At 53.2% G+C, this 20,481-nt stretch overlaps 1 long non-coding RNA gene across 1 annotated transcript; it reads left to right on the forward strand.

Moving 5' to 3' along the window:
* Positions 1–8,850: 8,850 nt before the first annotated feature.
* Positions 8,851–10,385, forward strand: LOC123579950. Its single transcript, XR_006703027.1, has 2 exons — positions 8,851–8,896; positions 9,007–10,385. It is a non-coding gene; the product is annotated as an uncharacterized LOC123579950 (long non-coding RNA).
* The last annotated feature ends 10,096 nt before the right edge of the window (positions 10,386–20,481 follow it).

The following is a 20,481-nucleotide window of genomic DNA, read 5'->3' on the forward strand; positions in this document are numbered from 1 at the left end:
TCGAGGAGGAGGGCCCCGCCCCTCGGCTACCCCCGGGGAGGCTCATCTCTGACGTCAGGGGCAGGACTTTGGATCGCGGCCCCAGTCCATTGTGCTTCTGGACGGGCTTACCACCACAACCCCCAAGGGAGATAATCATTGAACAGATAGCTGTTAATGAGTGCTGGGCGGCCTAGAATCGCAGACCGGCCACGGCAAGTCCTTGCACAACTTGTGATTGAGTAAACTTTGACCCAGTTCACTCTGGTGATGTAAAACAGTCCGTCCTTCCACTGACGGGCAGGTGGGATCCTGCAGGCCTGGCGGGAGCTCCTCCCGGACACCCAGGGCTCCGGGCGGCACATTCCGTGTACCGATGGCCTCTGGCTGGCGGAACGCCGCCACGGTGAGGTGTCACCCCACGGTCAAAACCTATGGAAAGAGAGCGCCCAAGTATAAGCGAACGCGTGGCTCATTGGGAAAAGTCAGACCTAACGGGGGGCAAATAACCTTCCAGAGAGTCCCCTGTAGGCCCCCCGCCCCAAATATAAACTTGTGAGGGCAGGGATTTCCGCCTCTTTTGCTCATTTTTGTAGGTACGAACTGACAAGGAGACCGAGGCCCAGAGAGGCCCAGCGGCTGTTCCCAGCTCCTGGCTGTAGGGCGAGAGAGGGCAGATTGGAGCCTAAGCACATGGGGCTCTGGAGTACCACCCCGTACCGCCCCTTGTGAGGTGCCATTCCCTTTTCTGGAACTTTCCGCGTACTCTCCAAGCAGGTCCGGGCTGGATGCAGTTACTCGTGGAGATGACTACATGCAATTCTGAGCGCCTGGGGAGTGAAGGGGGCTTGGTGGTTTCGCTAGATTACCCTTGAGCAATGAGACCTTTATAACAGCTGTAAAGAATGTGCTTTGCAAGCCGTAGGAGCTTCGGTCCAATTTAATGAACTCTGAAGCCGCTTGCTGGCATTTCGAGATCACTGGGTGAGAAGTCGGGAGCACGCAGCCAGGCCCCGACTCTCCACAGGGGACCCACTGGCACGGTCAGGGGGTGCCCTGTCCCTCGGATGAGGGTGGGTAGGGATTTACCTGCCTCCACCATGGGGGGTACAGAGATAATTCCGTGACTGTGTCTGTAAGGAACTCTTAGAAATACAAGACCCTGAGATGGGCCGCCGGGGTGGCTCAGTCAGTTGGGAGTCCGACTTCGGCTCAGGTCACGATCTCATGGTTCGTGGGTTCGAGCCCCGCGTCGGGCTCTGTGCTGACAGCTCAGAGCCTGGATGGAGCCTGCTTCGGATTCTGTGTCTCCCCCTCCCTCTGCCCCTCCCCCGCTCGTGTTCTATCTCTCCCTGTCTCTTTTTTTTTTTTTTTTTTTTAATTTTTTTTTTTTTTCAACGTTTATTTATTTTTGGGACAGAGAGAGACAGAGCATGAACGGGGGAGGGGCAGAGAGAGAGGGAGACACAGAATCGGAAACAGGCTCCAGGCTCTGAGCCATCAGCCCAGAGCCCGACGCGGGGCTCGAACTCACGGACCGCGAGATCGTGACCTGGCTGAAGTCGGACGCTTAACCGACTGCGCCACCCAGGCGCCCCTCTCCCTGTCTCTTAATAATAAATAAACGTTTCGGAAAAAAAGGTTTTCATTTATTTAAAATTATTTCCTGTTTAGGTCACCGGAATTCATTCCTAGAGGTGCGGTCAGCCGTCTAAGTTTGTGTCATATCTAAATTCAAGCACGAGTAGTGCTCAGCGCCCAAGGGACACTTTCTGAGCATGTGACACCGGTGAGATGAGCCATACAAATGCACAACCATAAACACGCAACACGCACATTTATACCAGTGCGGTTCCTCTCACCAAATGGGTAGAGATTCCCGTTTTGCCGATAAAACCTTAACAGGTTTGATTCCCTCAAAGAGCACGTAGGTTGAACACAAACTTGAGAAACCAGAACTTACCCGCATTTCTAAATGCTCCCCGTAAATTCAAGGTGTTTATGCTCTGAGTCTTCCTGGAGAGAAGTAGCTAGCTCAATTAAAATGTAGGAGCAGCGGTCACCAGCGCCCTCCAGCCCGTTGTCGAATTACCCACATTTGCCTCAGGGAAGGCTGGCATTATCCCTTTGCAACCGTCCGTCATCAAGATGTGAAAAGGCAAACTGGGTTGCGGATTTACCTGAAAGTACTGAGTTTGTTAGCAGACAGTGTTGGGGACAGAAGCTGGGGTGTTGAGGACACAGCAGAAGTAAGGACAAACTTCATTTACCCCTCTGTTGATGGGGCCCCGCCTTGTCTCTCTCCCTGGAGGATGCCTGCCCCGTAGGGGACTCATTAAGCAATAATCTCAAGGGGCTGGGCCAGAGACATCTGGATTTCCCCCCATTTCCCCGTAGGCTAAGTTGTAAGGAAGCCCACCGGCTGGTCCACCCCCTGCAAGGAGTTTTCATGCTCCCGGTGTGGCCGGGGACGGTGGACGGCGCCCTCTGCTGGGCTCACGATGCGAATTGCATCTGTCATCTCTGGAGTAAACGCCATGGGGACCCCTGACTTTTCGGGGGTGGCTTGGCCCCCTGTGTCCTGAGATACAAGACTGCTCCTCTTTTTAACAACATATAAAACGTTGATCCCATACAGAACTGGTTTTTGTTGCAAGAAGGAGGAGGAAACAGGAGGCACTGGGGGAAACAAAGCTTCAGACCCCAAAGTGACTTCTCCACTTCTCCTCGTGGGGTTCCACACCCACTTGGTGGTGGCGGTTAAGCGGCAGGCTGGGTCTGAGGGTCTGAGGAGGGAGGGCGCAGGCCTCCGGAATGCCCGAGCAGAGCAGAGTGGCAAAGATGGCACGGAGACAGGGGCAGGGCCTGCCAGAACTCAAAAGGTGTGGGCGGGTGAGCGTGGGGGCGGGGAATGGCCGCCTTCGGGGTCAACAGTGGGAGAGGAAGCCCTGAACTTGGGTAGGATCTCACAAAGGATGCTGGGAACAGTTTGAAGGAGACAGGCATGGGTGGTTTCTTGGTTACCTGAGGGCTGATAAAAAAAAAGAAAAAGAAAAACCCAGAGAGTCCAAAGACCGTCCCCACCGGTGCTTGGATTTCCTGCGAGTCTAGATGGGTGATGTCCACACTGTGCTCTGAGGGACGTGGAAGGATTCCACTGAGCCTCCTCACAGTGGAGGGGAGGAGGGCCCCGTGGGCCACGCTCAGGCCCTCCTCACAGGCAGCCCGTCTGACTCCATTGGTGGCACCTACTGGGTGTCCAGATTGGATCTTTGTTTGAACCAGAAACTCAGCCAGAGCACATTCAAAATCCACCCATCACAAGCAACTCTTTTCTTGGCGACGCAAAACAGGGGAGGCTGCGAGGCTGCAAACAGGACATCCTCCCAAGCTGAGGCTCTTAACGGCACGATCGCGGCCTCCCCTCACCACCCCGCCCCCTCCCCCACTGATAGGGGTGACCGCAAAAATGCCCCTCGGTTCAGGAATCTGAACTCGGAGGACCCTTCCTCGGTAAAGATGAAAAGGGACAACCGTTTTCCAGAAGGTGATGAGAAACCAGCAGTGTGAATCCCACGCCTCGCCCTGGATCCAAACCATAAAGTCCCGCTGGGGTATCTCTGTCCACATTCACTGGCACGGAGCCTGAGGTCCGTGGTGGCTTTGGTTTTGCCACCTCTCCCTCTCTCCTCCTTTGGAAAACTGGCCACACCGTGCCGGCTGAGTCTCTCTTCTTGGTGGAAGCCGGGGCGGTCTTTGTTTCCGTGAGGCATGGACGTCTCCACGTGGGAAGTCGAAGCCACAGGCCAGGTAGCATATGTGCACAACTACATTGGGTGGAAAGTGACAGCTCACCGGGATAAGACAAAACTAGGGTCTGCCCTGATCTCACAAGCCCCGCCTTAGTTCTCTCCCTCAAGCTGTATGTTATAGACGGAGCAGACCCGGGTTGTGGCCCGAATCACTCGTGTCTCAACATTCCCTCGGTTCCAAAGTTTTGTTTGCGTGCGACTTTTAGTGTTGATGGGGGGCTGGGGGCTGGCGGTGCGCAGGGCCCCGTGTGTGTGTGTGTGTGGACTCTCGTACATCCCCCAGGACGTCCCACGTAGGAGCTCATTCTAGACGACCGGAGAAACAGATGTCCCCAGGGCTGGCGTGGAGTGTCCCTGGACGGGTCACTTATCCTCTCCGATCTCGGCTTCCTCATCTCTACACTGACTCACGGGGGCCCTTGAGTTCAGGTGCCACAGGGTCAGCCAGCATATCCTCTGACTTTGCAACAGAGTGAGAGCAGATTTGCCGTGAAATGCCGTCGCAAACGCACTCGCAGAGAAAGGACGGCAGCACCCGGCAAAGCGCGGGGCGAAAAGAACTAATTGCACGGTTACCGCAAAGACAATCCAACGCCCTTGTTTTGCAGCGAGAAAATGGATCCACTTTGCGGCGCAGTTAACTCTACGGGAAACAACGATAATTGCTCTGGAACCGAACACCAGCCTCCCCTCGCGCTCGCTGATAACGATGCAAATTCTCCCGCTTGCCTATAACGTGGCTCAGAACAAAAATGCCTTTTCTGGTCCGTGCTGGGAATAATTCCTGAAACTCAGTAAGTCTTAACACGCCCCCAGCTCCTCTCGCCAGGGGGGAGAATTCATCCCACAGAGACTCAGTGACGACAGCCCCCTGGGGTGGGGGGTCCAGCCAGCAGGTCTCATCGGGGGCTGGGGCTTCTAACTTAGCTGTGGAACCCTGAAATGTTTCCAAGTTGAATTATATAGAAATCGAGGCCCCTCAGGACTGTTGTTCGCCTAGTCTGGTACAGAAGCAAAGGCCGCTTCCTGGGTAGACGGGTCTCCTTTGGGGGTGAATCAACGTCCTCAAAACACGCAGAAAACCCCGTTTGTCTGAACAAGGACCACAGAGTCTGGTGAAAAAAGATGCCTGCCCACAAGCCCCCCTCCCCAAACTGGCCTTCGTTGCCTTGAAGAGATAACCAAGTAAGATAAGTGCTAAAGGGGAAAAGAAGTCTTGGTCTCGTGTTTCGGGTATTCAGAGACAAAGTGCAATTGTCAGAGGCATGAGAAACCGGCCGTGGGTGCGGGGAGTCACAAGCCAAACGGGGGTGGGGACAATTTATCTTGTCAGGAAGTCGGCATGTGAAGCAGGAGCAGGGCAAGGGGCGGACGGGGGTCCCTCTGGACCCTCATACGTAGCAGACCCCGGGATTCTTTCATTTCCAACCAGGTTGACCTCGGTCCTGCCATTCTGCAGAAAGCCGGCCAGATCAGGTCCAGTTTCTTTCCCTGGCTCGCACAAGGAAGCTGTGAGGTAAGAGTCCTCTCTCCGAGCCCTTCTCTGCCTCGTCCAGAGCTGGCACGGCCAGGACCGGCAGGGTCTAGGGCACGGGCACGTCTCCGGGGCTGGCCTCAGCTCCCGAGCCCCGTGGGCTCACTCTCCAGCTAGCAGGCCAACTGTTCCGGGCTGGGGAGCAGTGGGCAGGTCTGGGCTTCCAGAGACCGACTTCTCGAGAGGCGGGACAACCTCGCCGAGCGACTGATCCTATCTGGCTGTGAAGGTCATCAGAAACCGGGACTGGCTCCGCGCTTTGACCTGCAGGTTGGGCCCGTGGTGTCCTTTGGGGAGGCAGGAAGAACGTAGCCAACGGCACGCAGGAGGCAGAGACCTGCCTTCTCTCTTGGCCACGTGGTCTTAGTCAACTTCTGATAGGGCAAAGGTAGGATAAATTTGGCAGAGAGGGAAAGGTTAGCACCTGAGGTCCCCGGGTGGGGAAAAACACACATTTTGGAGCAACGCTGGGAGTGTCCGACCACAGCAAGCCCCCTTAGGCTTTGCGGTTCCTCTTGAGAATGTGGCAGGCACCTACCCACCCCCCCTCGGGTTTCCCTCAGGAATCCGACCGTCAAAATACCTGGCTAAAATAGGTGAACCATAAAACTCACGTTATAGGAGGGACAGTATGACCACCGGCCGGTTTCTCACACAATGGAGCCGAGCCAATCAGGAGTGGATGACCCAGCACCGAGAGCGATCCAGCCAAGAAGGGTAGGACCTGAGAAGGAACGAGGCGAAGGCAAGCGGGGGTGACCAGAACCCTAGAAAACAAAGACGCTTGCCTACAGTCGGGGGCGTTCACCTTTGAGCGCCCCCTCTCTGCAAAGAGAGAGCTTTCCCGCTATTCTTACTTTCATATATTCTTTTTAAAAAAAATTTTTTTTTCAACGTTTATTTATTTTTGGGACAGAGAGAGACACAGCATGAACGGGGGAGGGGCAGAGAGAGAGGGAGACACAGAATCTGAAACAGGCTCCAGGCTCTGAGCCATCAGCCCAGAGCCCGACGCGGGGCTCGAACTCACGGACCGTGAGATCGTGACCTGGCTGAAGTCGGCCGCTTAACCGACTGCGCCACCCAGGTGCCCCTTACTTTCGTATATTCTGATGAACCTCTGCCTGTTGCCCATTTAATTCTGTCCTCTTCTTCACTCTTCGACGCGGAGAGACAACGAACCCAGGGTATCGAGGTAAAAAAAAAAAAAAAAAGATCCTTCAACAAACTCCTACCCTCTCTTCGCTCCCTCAGTCTCCTCTTCTGTTCGTTGAGGATAATCCCAGCACTTGCTTCACGGGGTAGTTTCAAGGATCGGGTCTGGTGAGTCGACAGCAGGATCGGCGCGGTTGAGCAAAACGCCCCTAAGTAGCTGGAAAGGACAAAGCACGGATGCCACGGGCGCGAATTCTTTTATTCGTGGAACAGGGGAACCCTCTGGGGTGCTGGGCGTGGCGGGGAGGGGATCAAAGGCCAAGGCCAAGTCCCCAACTTCTGGGAGTCCGTGTTGTCCCTTGTTTGGACAACCTCCACACCGCAAACCCCGCCTGGCACGTAGTAGGTGCACAGCAAACGCCCCCTCGGTAAGCCCAGCTGGGGAGCCCAGTTCGACACGCAGACGACTAAGCACCAAGTGCTCTGCGCAGGCGGTAAATACACCCAATAAACGTACCCACTCGCTAATAAATCCCTGCCCACAGAGTAATGGTGCTATCACCTCGGGTTTCTATTTAACTTCTTCCATCTGCTTTCCTGTCTCCCCTTCTTCTCGCTCATTTTCTTGAGTCGGATTTATGTTATTACATGTGCAGAATAACCTGCTCGCTTCTCGCTGCTCACGCTGCCGTTCCCCTGCTCATCAGCTCCCCGGAGTACGTAGCGCTCGGACTTATTCGAAGCCGCCCCGAGCAGACATTTTTCTGAGCTGCGTTGTTTACTTTTCTGGAAGTCCCACGGTGCGCTCTCCTAATGGCAAGCATCAAGAGCCGCGAGACGGACGCGCGTTCCATGAAACGGCTGCACTAAACAGCCCGCGCCGTTTTCCAGGTCCTGCGTTACGGCCGAACTGGCTCCGACGAGCAGAACGTGGGAGCTCCTGGGGCAGGGTGGCACAACTTCCGGTGGGGGACGGGTCTCGACAGCCTTGACGGATGGCTGGAATCATTTTCCACCTGCCCGACTCATTCCAACCACAAGCTGCCGAAAATACCCTCTCTCCGCTTGCCCTTTGCTGAGTGCTGAGGCACGAACCAAAGTCCGTTCCCGAGCTGGGCACCTAATTTTTGTTAATAATATCCTCACTCTATCAATCATTGTTAACTAACGGGAACATTTGAAGAAATTAATTTGAGCCCGGCGAGAGGAACCGTCGCAGCTCATTATAAGTCTCCTCCCCAATGAACTCAGCAGCACTGACTGCATCACAAAGACGCACGGTGACTCAGGCTCGCCCGACTTGACTTCCTCCCACAGAGGACACTTTCTCCTTCAGAGAGCCGCTTCCTATCCCGGGGCTGTGCTAAAGGCTTCTTAATGAAGGTTTAATGAGGGTTTCTCGATCGTCCACCTCATTCTCCAGAAGCACTGAGGTGGCCACAGACCCCTGATGATGTGGGTGCCGGTGGGGGGGGGGAGGGGCGTCTAAAATTCACCTGACACCGAGGTCGGCCTTTTGCAAGGTGGCCCCTACATTTCTGCCCAAGGGTAGGGAGCAAAGAAAGAGGCCGATGCTGTAGAAGGAAAGGCCACGGAGCCCCTCGTGCCCCCGGTACCCTGCCCATAGGCCCGTTACCCCAAGCCAACCTGAACATTGCCAACTGAAAAGCCCGCCGTTAGTCTCCCCGGGCCTGCAGCATCTTGGGAACGAGATGGCTGGCCATGGGGCAGCCCCTGCGGAAGATCACGTTAACTTCCGCTCAGCAAACCACAACCTCGGGATGCAAGTTCAAAGAGCAGCAGAAGCATTCTGAGCATTGAGCATTTTTCGACAAAAATCATAAGGAGCCACGAGCAAGCGAGATTGGGTTTGTAGTGAACTGTCCTGTGGTGGTCCGTGAGAGACTCGGGTGCTTTGGGTCAAAAGCTGTGTTTAAAATATGTGCGTCTCCGGGGCGCCTGGGTGGCGCAGTCGGTTAAGCGTCCGACTTCAGCCAGGTCACGATCTCGCGGTCCGGGAGTTTGAGCCCCGCGTCGGGCTCTGGGCTGATGGCTCAGAGCCTGGAGCCTGTTTCCGATTCTGTGTCTCCCTCTCTCTCTGCCCTCCCCCGTTCATGCTGTGTCTCTCTCTGTCCCAAAAATAAACGTTGAAAAAAAAAAATTTTAAATATGTGCGTCTGATGATTTTTTTTTTAAGTTTATTTTATTTATTTTGGGAGAGAGCATGCGCACGCGTGCGAGGAAGCACGGGAGGGGCAGAGAGAGATCAGAGAGAGAGCATCCCAAGCAGGCTCCACATTGTCAGCGCAGAGCTCGACGCGGGGCTCGAACCCGCGAACCGCGAGATCATGACCTGAGCCGAAATCAAGAGGTGGACGCTTAACCGACAGAGCCACCCAGGCACCCCATAAAACGTGTGTGTTTGATGATTCATCTCAAATACGTCTCTGTTTAGACATGGCTGCGTACGTTTTGAGTGTGTGAAGCCTGTTCCAGCAGCCTTAATGCTTTGTTTTTTCCTTTCAGGTGAAAATCCCAGGCGCCCTTTGTGTTAAAACGAGTTTTCGCAGCTTCCGCTTGCAGAGACAGCCGCATTACATAATTGCATTCAGGAGGCCACCACTAGAAAGTAGCTCATGTGCACGATCAACGCTAAATTCTTTGGGGAGGGGGGGAAAGAAACACACCTTCTCGGACTTTCTTTGTTGTACTTTTCACAATCGAGCGCAGTGGCCATCAGGGGTCTTCTTCTGAGCTGTCACATTGCTTAAATGAGTGCATGTCGGACATTTCCAGAGGGGCGAGCTCGGTAGGCACCAAAAAGGGAAGGGTCTCCTCGAGGCTTTGACGGGCCCCGTCGGTTTGGGTTTTTCGGAACGAAGGCGTAGAGCACTTTAACTTCGGAGCAAGTTGCCCTCGTTCAACACGGAGTTCAAAGACTCTCAGACACTTGGAGGGAGAGGAGGGGAGAAGTTCTAGGCTTTGCTCCTCACAGGCGAACACCCCACGGTGACATTTGAAAGGCACCGTGGAGGTAATGACTGCTCCAAATATACTTAGAAACGCTTCGCTCTTCGTTGTTCTTTGTGTGTCTCATTATTGTCATGTCAAAAAAAAAAAAAAAAAAAGTTGCAAGTGACACATGTTGTTCCTCTGAAAAAGAAAGTCCAAGTCCGCAGGTGAAACCTAAGCGTATACGCGGGAAGCGGAGGCCCGAACGTCACCTCCGTGAGCACAGAGACCGCGTCGCCTCTGGCTGCGGGCGTCGTAACAGAAAGGCATTTCAGTTACTGCGGGTTCGCCCATCACTGCTCCACTCCGCCTTCTGGGTGCCTGGGATGCTTATCGGTACAGATCTGAGCACAATCCCCAAGGAGCGAGCAGAAGAATCCTGAACATTCCAGTCCATTGTTTCAGTAACACGGCCCGGCCCGGCCGCTAACTCCACTGTCCGTATCAGATTGCGGTTCGGTCCTCGGGAGCTGCAAGGGCCATCGCCGCCAAGTCAGCTTCCCTTCTGGGGCTTCAACTTGAGCCACCTCTGTTCCGACCTCAGGACCTTTGCTCCTGCTCTGCCTTCTGCCCCGAGGAGCACTGCCCCCTGGTGTGCGTGGCCGGGCCTTTCTGCCATTCAGGGGTCAGCCCTTCGCGGCACCCACCAACACCCAGTCCCTTATTGTGTTTCCTTCCTGCCCCTTATTACGTACGTGACATTCGTGTCTTCATGTGTCTACCTGTTCCATTTCAGAATCCCTGACTCAAACATCAGGCACGCAAGCTTGTTCTGAGCTCATCTCTCCGAAAACACGGTACCGGGCCATGAGTCACCTTAGCCGTGAAACCAAAAGCTCACTTTATGTTAGTGATTCATTTGTGTTTTTGAAATTAAACAATAATTTCCTTTATGCTCTGTTCGCTTATATAACCGTGCCGGTAAAAACTCCTATGAGTCAGGAAGGAGAGAGGTGGGGGGGGGGGGTCTTAAGTTCATCTTTTGTCATAAGACGATCAGTCACCGCTCGCCAGATGTCAGCGGAGCACCTCAAACACGCGCTGTTTTAATGGGACCTTCTTCTGGTCGTTATTAATTAATTTACTCATTTATTCACTAAAACTTTCAGAATGATTTACCATCTGAAAAGAGACATGACAGCAGAAATAGGGGTGTGTGGCAGAAAGTCCGCAGTAAAAGGCCTGAATGAGCCACTTTAGAAAATACTTAAAAATGTTTCAATAGTGAAGGTATAAAAATTAAGGGGAGACGAAAAGCTAAGTTTTGGTGGTAAATTAGAATATGATAATACATATGAAATGCAGGGACTTTATCATTTGCAGTAAAATGGTTATTATAATAGCACAGTATTATAAAAACAAGAGGGCGAGTACAAAATCAGAGGAAATCTATCTTACCTTGTTGGCATTAAGATAGAATAAAATTACACTCAGAAAACAAATTACGCCCTCTATTATTCTCGTGAAACCTGTGCTTGGCCTGGGCAGTCCGCTGGAAACTTCCTTCTTTCTGCTGTGTGTCTCCTTTAGTGAGGACCTGTCACCAACCTGCTCAGAGGTCTTGCCTCGGGGCAGAGAGAGACATGGGATGGGGTCTGAATTGGGTCCTGCCGCGGGAAGCTCACAGCCCCCCCCCCCCCCCCGAGTGTGCTGGCTTAGAAGCTGGCAATAATTTCGAAGTCGGTATTCCTCTGTTCGTTTGGTCATGACCTTTGAGAACTGCAGAGAACCTTCTAGAAGGAGTTTGAGTCTCTCCTCAACCTGCAGAGGTCACTGCGGCCACGGATGGCGCGCGACTCGGCGTGGGTTCGAGGGCACGCGGAGGGGCCCCCGTCTCTCCAGACCCTACTCTTGCCGGGACACCATGACTGAACCACCCTGTGCACCTGAAACTCGCCTGAACCACAGGTCTTGGCCGGATCCCCCGGGCTGGCTGGGCGCACCGGTGGCGTTGGAGGGCGGCGGGGTCCTTTGCGCAATTTGTCCCAAGACTGGACAGCGACCCACCCGTTTCTCTTCTGGAGACGGGCCAAGCGACACGGATGCCGTCCAAGTCTAGACGGTCCGTGAAAACCCCTCCCTGTGCCTGGAAACTCCGCTCCGGCCCTCGCGAGGAAAGGCACATTTAACCACGTGGACGGTGGCTTCAGAAGGGGGCCCAGGGAGGTTGGAAGCACAGAGCCCTTGCTGTGTGGTCCAGCAAGCTGCCTCGGCGTCCTCATCTGAAATTTGGGGAGAGGGGTGGCAGGTGCTGCGTGGGGCCGTGGTGAGAGATCACCCACGGGAGCCTAGTGCTGGATGTGCAATCATGGCCGACAATCATGGCCGCGGCCTTGATCTCTCTCGGCTATTCTCTCTCCCGGTGGAGAACCAAGGAGATCCAGCGCAACCTCAGACGTCACGCTGGCCCTGAGCTTCACTGACACCTGCGAGCGGTGACACTGTCCCCCGGCCGCGTCGGAGAGCGCAACCCACAGGACCCCCCCCCCCCCCCCAGCACCACTTAGCCACCGCCGCCGCCCCCCCACCCCCGGGAACGCCAAATCTCAGGCTCTCCGATCATGTTTCCAAAATGAAAGTACACTTATAATTTGTCTGGCTTCTTAATTTCTTCTAAGACAACGTGGCAGCCTCCTCTGCTCTCCCCCTCCGTGTCGGCTTTTATCACGTCTTGCTCTGGCTTTCCATCTTGCCTGCTCGTCTCTGTCGCTCAGCCCCCGCTGTATTCAATTGTCACTTCAGTATTAGCCCACTGTCTACCTGGCAACCCGCTATTATGCACTTAATTTATTACTTGGTTTCCTACCCCGATCTTGTGATTCATTTCTAACCTTCACTGACTGTAACGTAACTCCTTCGCCGTCGTTCTTTCCTCCTCGCCAGCCCCCTCAACCTTCAACTTTCAGATGACAGCTTCAGTTAAGGCCTGGAAAACAGTCTGATCTGCAGCCCCCAGGTGACGGTCTTGTTTTTCACCGAGCAATCAGTTTAATCAAATGAAGTTCGGTACTTAATGCTTTCAAGTCCTTTTGAATAAGATCGGAAGAGATAAACAGGAACCAAGGAGGCAAAGAAGGGAATCGATGGGTCCCACAGGCAGGTATTAGACCCAAGACTCAAGTCAAGACACTGCTATTTTCAGCCTGACCTTGCTGGACCGTGCAGCCTAGAAAGTTACACAAGTACAGGTCAACGGTCACCATACCAACGGTCCCTCCGAGCGTGGGTTTCTATTTTTAGAATCCTGTGCCACAGTTTAAGAATGAGGAATCTTGTTGTTTTAAGGATGCCGCCCCCCACCCCGCAAAGGAAACCCAAAATATAAAACATCACAGTTCCCAAACAAAGTGCGTTCTCTTTCTGTTGCTACAGCAACAAGGTGTTGGGGTGGGATTTTCTGGGGAGAGGGGCCACTAGGGAAGGAAGAGTTTGGCAACAGAACCTTGGACGTCGATGGGTAGGAAGGGCTGGAAAGGAGCACAGGACTCGACTCCCCAATATTCGGATGAGGAAACTAAGGTCCAGGGAGGGTGAGAAGCTTGCATGAGGCGTGGAGCCTGCTGTCTTGGCTCTAAAACCCAAACTCTTCCAGCATCTCAGCACCTGGAGGCAGAACTTTTTTTTTTTTAATGTTTATTATTTATTTTTGAGAGAGAGAGAGAGAGAGAGAGAGAGGGAGCATGCACACACATGCATGAGTGGGGAAGGGGCAGAGAGAGAGGGCGAGAGAATCCCAAGCAGGCTCCGCGTGGTCAGGGCAGAACCCAATGCAGGGCTCGAACTCTTAGCCGTGAGATCACGACCTGAGCCGAAACCAAGAGTCAGATGTGGAAGAACTTCTATTGATTTTCTAAAATCCTGTCTCAAGTGTTTCTGGTCATAATGTCCTATGATGCTCGCTCCCTTTGCTTTCTCTCGTTTATTCGTCCCTGGGGTGTCTGTCCTCTCCTTCCCTCTCTCTCCGTAATGCCTTTGTTGAGATACGACCCACACACCCTAAAACACATTAAAACTATACATTTTGGGGCAGTACCTGCACGGCTCAGTCACTTAAGCGTCCGACTCTCGGTTTTGGCTCAGCTCATAACCTCACGGGTCGTGAGATCGAGCCCCGAGTCAGGCTCCACACTGACAGCACAGAGTCTGCTCGGGATTCTCTCTCCCCCTCTCTCTGCCCCTTCCCTACTCACATGCTCTCTCTCAAAAACTAAATAAATAAACATTTAAAAAGGTATACATACAATTCGGCGGTTTTTACTACATTCACAGAACCGCACAACCAGCACCCCGATCACTTTTAGGACATTTCGTCCCCCAAGAAGAAACCGCCTCCCCCGTGAGTGGTCACCCTCCCTTCCTACTTCCCCCTACGTCCCTGGCAACCACCAATCCACTCTCCATTTCTATGGGTTTGCCTGTTCTGGAGATTCCATGTAAATGGAATCATACGGTGTGAGGTCTTTTGCGATTGGCTTCTTTCCACTCAGCATAATATTTTCCAGGTTCATCCATGTTGTAACATTATGAGTCCCTCCCTCTTTTTTATGACTGGATGGTATTCTGCTGTATGGATGTGCCACATTTTGCTTATCCATTCCTCTGCAGAGGGGCCCTGGGGTGGCCTCGACTCGGGGGCTATAACAGTTCATGTTACAGACCGTTCTCTTTGTGTCTTGTAACGATGCTCCATTAACTTAGCCAACTGCAGCTGGCCCAGCCTTCTCTTGCCTGTCTGGCCCTAAGTCCTGACCTGACCAGAGACTGAGTATCTCTGGGTCGACCACCCCCTCTCCAATCCTCTTTAGCAGGCACTCTTCTGCCTTAAACTTGACATTATCTCTAAATGGCAACATGTTTTGTGAAATGTCCTCCGTGACATTTCTGTTTTTCCTCTACAGCTCCCTTTCTGCACACCCGCTTAAAGATCTTTTTAAAATTCTGATATGCCAACCCATCCATTCTCATTTTGCAGATCCACGAGACTCTGTTGACAGGGTTTCGTACGGAACGTTTCTGCCTTCCGTCTTTGGACACCCCCCGCCCGCTCGCTTCCCAAATTCAATCTTTGCCACTGGGAGAAGTAGGAAAATCAAAGGCTGTTCAAAAATAATGAAGCTGAATATCCAAGAAATTAATATAGCTTGTTAGAAACACAACCTGAATCTGGCCCGGGTCTGTCGATGTCCAGTCCTGCGAGCTTTCCGGTGGACCTCACAGCAATGATTCAACTCACTGGGGACAGACAGAGCGCTGGTGTGTGTGAACGGGAATTAAAATTTCCTTTTAAATCACTTATCTTCCAATGAAACATCAGTAGGTAAAGCGGGACTGAATTAACACTGGGTACAAAAATGGTGTCACGATACGAGCACTGCACAGCTCAGAAACGTGGAACGACTGCCCTAGAGAATAGGACGAAACAGCGGTGAGCTGGCAAATCACATCAGCTCCATATCCACTGCTAGTAATTCTGACAGAGGCTGGGTTAAAGTTTACTTCTTAAGATCTTTTAAGAAAGGCTTTGCTAAGCAAATTAACAGTGTCAACAAAATTTCTGGTGACTGTTGAAACTACTTAGGAGCACAGGCTGTCTCCAAACACATCAGGCAGACCAGGGACGACGTACGCGCTTCTCCCTCCGTGGGTATTGTAGACGGACATAGAATCAGCAATCAACACAGAGCTCACGAGATGAAGTTCTGAGTCACTCTTGTCTGTTTCCTTAATATCTCCCTAAAGAATTTATTTTATGAAGTCATAGTTTGCCAGGCCGCTTCTTGCTTGGTTTGAAAGTAATAAAATATCTTTTTTTAATTGGCAAATAATTTAAAATTTTACCCACTGAGCCAGGCCTTCTCAGACGTTAATCCAAATTACAACGGGACAAACGATTCCAGTCGTGATAGAGAGATTTACAAGCCGCTGCGTTCCGCTGGTAAGGAACATTCTAAATTGGACAGTAATGCAGACAAATAAACGCGTTGGGATAATAGAGCAAAAAACCCAGAGCTTAGACACATTAAGTTGAGCTCTGTCCTTAAAGCCATTTTGCGGTAAATATCGAGAGACCAGACAAGGTGCCTCTGCAATTTAGAATAAGAGTATCACTGGCAAGGAGAGGGAAGAGGGGGGAAACTATGGAATCTCAGTGAATCCGCTTGCAAACACCCAACTTGGGGGTAAGTCAGGGCCCCCATTGTACACAGGAGTCTGCGGTCTGGCGTGTTTCCTTCCCGTCCCCGAGGCTGTAATGCTACCACCCATTGTGGGCATCCACACACGGAAAAGAATGCACCCTCTAAAGAAGTTACCAGGGTGCCCGACTTCGGCTCGGGTCACGATCTCACGGTTCGTGGGTTCGAGCCCCGTGTCGGGCTCTGTGCTGACAGCTCGGAGCCTGGAGCCCACCTCGGATTCTGTGTCTCCCTTTCTCTCTGCCCCTCCACTCACGCTCTGTCTCTCTCTCTGTCTCTCTCTCAAAAATAAATAAACATTAAAAAAATTTTTTTTAATGGACAAAGGAGAGCACAGGTTAAGTCTAGAGCAAAACACCGGGCAGGTAAGAGTGTATACAGGTGTGGGCAATGCAGTGGGACCACAGGCTTCTCCGGGGTTGGGGTGAAGTGGTCGCCTAGCCCGGTGCTTTGCAAGCGGGGCGACGTCTGGCAGTGCCCAGAGACATCTCTGGCGGTCACAACCGGATGCTGCCGCTGGCATCGCGTGGGCCGAGGCCAGGGACGCTGCTAAACCGTCTGTTTTGCACGGGACGTCCCCCTCCCCCAGAATCATCCAGCCCAAACGTCAGTGGTGCCAGCGTCGGGAAGCTCGGTCCTAGACGGTCCACCTCTCTGTTCGATTCTGTTCTCACTGAGCGACCTTCGTCTCGAGGCTGTTTTGCTTTTGGTGCTGGTGGTACCACGAAGCTGCTCCAATTTCTACCACCTCGGCTGGAAGTATTATGATAACGATGGCGGCCTCCATTCAGCTGAGCCCTTCCTTACCGGGTCTGGCCGCCACGGTCACTGTGCCACCTGCTTTCCGCACCGTATCGAGTTCAAGGCAGCAGCAAGTCTGTGAGGTAGACAACATCCCGATCCCCACGTTTATTTTATTTATTTTTTTTACATTTGTGTATTTTGAGAGACAGCGTGAGGCAGAGCGTGAGCGGGGGAGGGGCAGAGAGAGAAGGACAGAATCCGAAGCAGGCTCCAGGCTCCGAGCTGTCAGCACAGCGCCCGACGCAGGGCTCGAACCCACGGACTGTGAGCTCGTGACCTGAGCCAAAGTTGGATGCTCGACCGACTGAGCCCCCTAGGCGCCCCTTGATCCCAACGTTTAAATGAGGAAACCGAATCTCAGAAATACGAAACAGCTTATTGCAGGGGACCGCGGCTGGGATAGGAATCCACACACGGGCTCCGAAGTCACCCCTGCGTCTGGCTGTCGCATTAAAACCATTCAGTGCTTCTTCCTGGACCCAACAGTTGAACACATCTTCTTTTAATCTTCTCAGCTGCCCTGAGAGTAGGAAGCATGGTGGCCGTCGTGCAACTGAAGAAACAGGCTCGGAAAGGTTTTGGTGTCACCAGGGTCGTTACTGGAGCTGGGATTCTGTACCAGGTCTGTCCTTCCATCCCATCATGGCCGTCCCTACCCATGGCAGCTGTGAGGAATGGGGACACCCGGATGGCAGAGAGGGGTCTGGCCCTCTAGGAAGGGAGCATTTATTGGAAATAAAGACATCGGCACCCTGGTTGATACACCAATATCTTCTGAGTCTGGGATGTTCCACCATGGGGTCCTGACCATCATATTTCTGGACATTCAAGGCTGGAAGTCAGACCCGGAGCCTGCACAACAGCTCCAGGGTGATCCCCAGCCCCACCACCCTGTGCCATCAGTCATCCCGCGACATCAACCCCTGACAAAACGCAGCAATTAACAAAGCAAAATGTCACACAAACAACGGCAAAAAAAAAAAAAAAAAATGCAAACCCACAAATGCCACCTTATAAATATTAGCGCGTGTGAGTTTGACATTTTTGCAGATAGTGACCGTACCGAGAAACTTCCACTCGCAGATTAGAGCCCCTATGAAAAATGCCCCGTGGTATCTCCAGGCGTGATTACCTAGAATAGACGTCAATAGCCATTACAGCCTTAACGTCTATACTGACAATGCAGACTCAGAAGCGTTCCATCACACGAGATGAACATCGCGATGCCGCTAAGAGCACAGATGTCCTTGAAGCCTGCCCCTTCCGTCGCTTCTGCTCAGCTTAACTTCCACGCCTGGCCCCGTTCGGACTCCACCCTCAAGCAGCCAGACCTTGCCCCGCACTCCCCCGTGTCAGCAAAAGCAGCAGGAAGCGAACCAGTTTCTAAGCCGCCGATTCCCAGCATTCATCACTAAGACCCGGCACCCAGCTCCCACTGGCACGAGGGCCCGTCGGTGCCCAGGCAAGGAGTCAGTAGTCTTCTGTCTCCGTTTATTTGACGGCTGCTGGTGCTTGGAAAATTGCCTCTAAATTCATGTTTCGAAAGCAACCCAAGTGCAGCCTAATTGCTGAAGGGCACTCGGTCCAGAACTTCCTGACAGATTGCTGGAGACAGGCCAGAGACAACGCTCAGGAAGCAAGCACTCCTAAGGCTCTAAGTTAGGCTGTAAGACGAAAGGCGTACAGGTTCACTTGAACGCCGAGCCCTCCACTCCGGTTCTCCGGAACGCTGCGTGTCCGGGACGGGGAGAGGGCGCGTTTGTTCGTTTGCACAGGGAGCACCAGGGGGAAGGGTGAGCTGGGTGAGGTCTACTGTCGTCAAGGCCAAGAGCATCAGCTGTGCCTCACTCTGGTTCACGGCAGGAACTCAGGACTTAAACGCACATTGCTATTTGGATTCTTCCAGGTCATTCCGCGCATGGAGGCCGGGCACTGTTCAAGGCTCTGTGCGACGGGGCTGAACAAGATTCCAGGTCATTCCACGGATGGAGGCCGGGCACTGTTGAACGGGGCTGAACAAGACAGCCCTGGCCTCCTGGGGCTACGTCCCGAAGGCGAGCCAACAATAAACAGAATTCAGATAAAGGAGATTTTAAACTATGGGATGTGTTCGAAATCATACATTGAGGAGGGAGCATTCTAGTTCGCAGTCAGACAGGGGCGAGGGCAGTCATGATAAGAAGGAGCCATCACGCTGACCTCTGAGGGAGGAGGCCTCCCACGTGGGCACGAGTTTGGCATTTCCGAGGAAGCACGGGGCTGGAGCGTGGCACCAGTGGGGACACAGCTGGTGTGAGGTCTGAGCTGAGGCGGGAGCTGGGTGGGGTAGACCCTGGGAGCCAGGGTGGAGCCTGCAGCCTGAAACAAAGGAGCCAGCACCTTGGCCTCCTTCTGGATCAAATGTTCAAGGTCAACAAACCAAAGACTGATTTCCTTACGCCTCAGCCCGGGCTGTTTAAAATAGTCAAGACTAGGGGCGCCTGGGTGGCTCAGTCGGTTAAGCGGCCGACTTCGGCTCAGGTCACGATCTCGCGGTCCGGGAGTTCGAGCCCCACATCGGGCCCTGGGCTGATGGCTCAGAGCCTGGAGCCTGCTTCCGATTCTGTGTCTCCCTCTCTCTCTGCCCCTCCCCCGTTCATGCTCTGTCTCTCTCTGTCCCAAAAATAAATACACGTTAAAAAAAATAAAAAAATAAACATAAAATAGTCAAGACTAAATACGTGCCCAGGGAGCATCTCCGTAAATGGTAACCGGATAAGAAAGTAATCCCAGCTCCTTGAGACCTGCAGAGGCAGACGGTCGCGTGCCCCGCCTCCACCTGGCCAGTCCGGTGACACCCCCTCCGCAGAGCGACACCTTTGCCGTCAGCAGATGGCCAGGGTGACAGATCTCCGGATCAGCGGCGATCGCAATTACAATTATGAAATCTAAAGCACTGCCCTAGGCTCTCTGCAGGGGACAAAGAGCCACGAGACAAGAATTAAAGGCAGAAAAGGCCTTTTTTTTTTTTTCCTTAAGTAAGCCGCACGCCCAGCATGGAGCCTGACGCAGGGGCCTGAACTCAGGACCCTGAGATCAAGACCTAAGCTGAGATCAAGAGTCGGACGCTTAACCGACTGAGCCACCCAGGCGCTCCAACATGTAAATTGTGGGGCCCCTGGGTGGCCAACGGGAAATGAGGGGCTTGGGCTCTGAACACAGTAGAAACAGTACGTAGTCTAAATTCCACGTGAAAGTCCCTCAAGACGCTTCACTAGGCTCTCAGTCTCAAGTCCATAGGTCTGGCATTGCCCAAGTGGGAAAAGCTCACTGTGTCTTTGGTCTGACCCGCTGATATAGCCGCCATGCAGCGGGGTGGGGGTGGGGGGTCTGGCAGGAGCCCTTGGGTGCCCCTCGCCACCCTGATTCCGTGCACACCTCCCAGCCCTGCGCCCTCAGCCAAGCTATCCACACCCCGCCCCCCGGGAGGTGACTGGAAGAAGCGAATGCCAATGCGGCTTTGGTGAGCCGAGGTGTGCTATACAAACATTCATTATTGTCATCTCAGAGCCCTCGTTTGAGAAAAACAACGACCTCATGAATTAATCGAGCGCTTACAAGTGCTACCGGGGCGCCAACCGTCCAACTCCTCTCTCTGTGTTTTCTCATTCTGCGACTGCATAATGAGCGCCGATGGGAAAAGGTCCCAGAGTCGAGGTCACCAGCTGGCTTGGGCCAAATCTGGTTCCAGCGTCTATTTTGTTTGGTTCGCAAGAGGGCGTCACATTTCTGTTAATTAGCTGCCACTGCTTAAAAATCAGGAGAGTTTGCTTACACCGGGTCCTGGCTTCTCTAGAAAAACAAGACACGTGTGCACCTCTTTGTGGCTGCGGATGAGCTGGGAGCACTAATCCCCTTGGGGGAGGACACCGATCCCGCCTCTGGCGGCCAAGGGTCAGAGACTCGCCTGGTCCCTAAAGGCAAATGGCTTTGTCTCCCACTCTCTGCATTT

This window comes from Leopardus geoffroyi, chromosome A3 (genome assembly GCF_018350155.1).
Source record: "Leopardus geoffroyi isolate Oge1 chromosome A3, O.geoffroyi_Oge1_pat1.0, whole genome shotgun sequence".
NCBI classification, from domain to species: Eukaryota; Metazoa; Chordata; class Mammalia; order Carnivora; family Felidae; genus Leopardus; species Leopardus geoffroyi.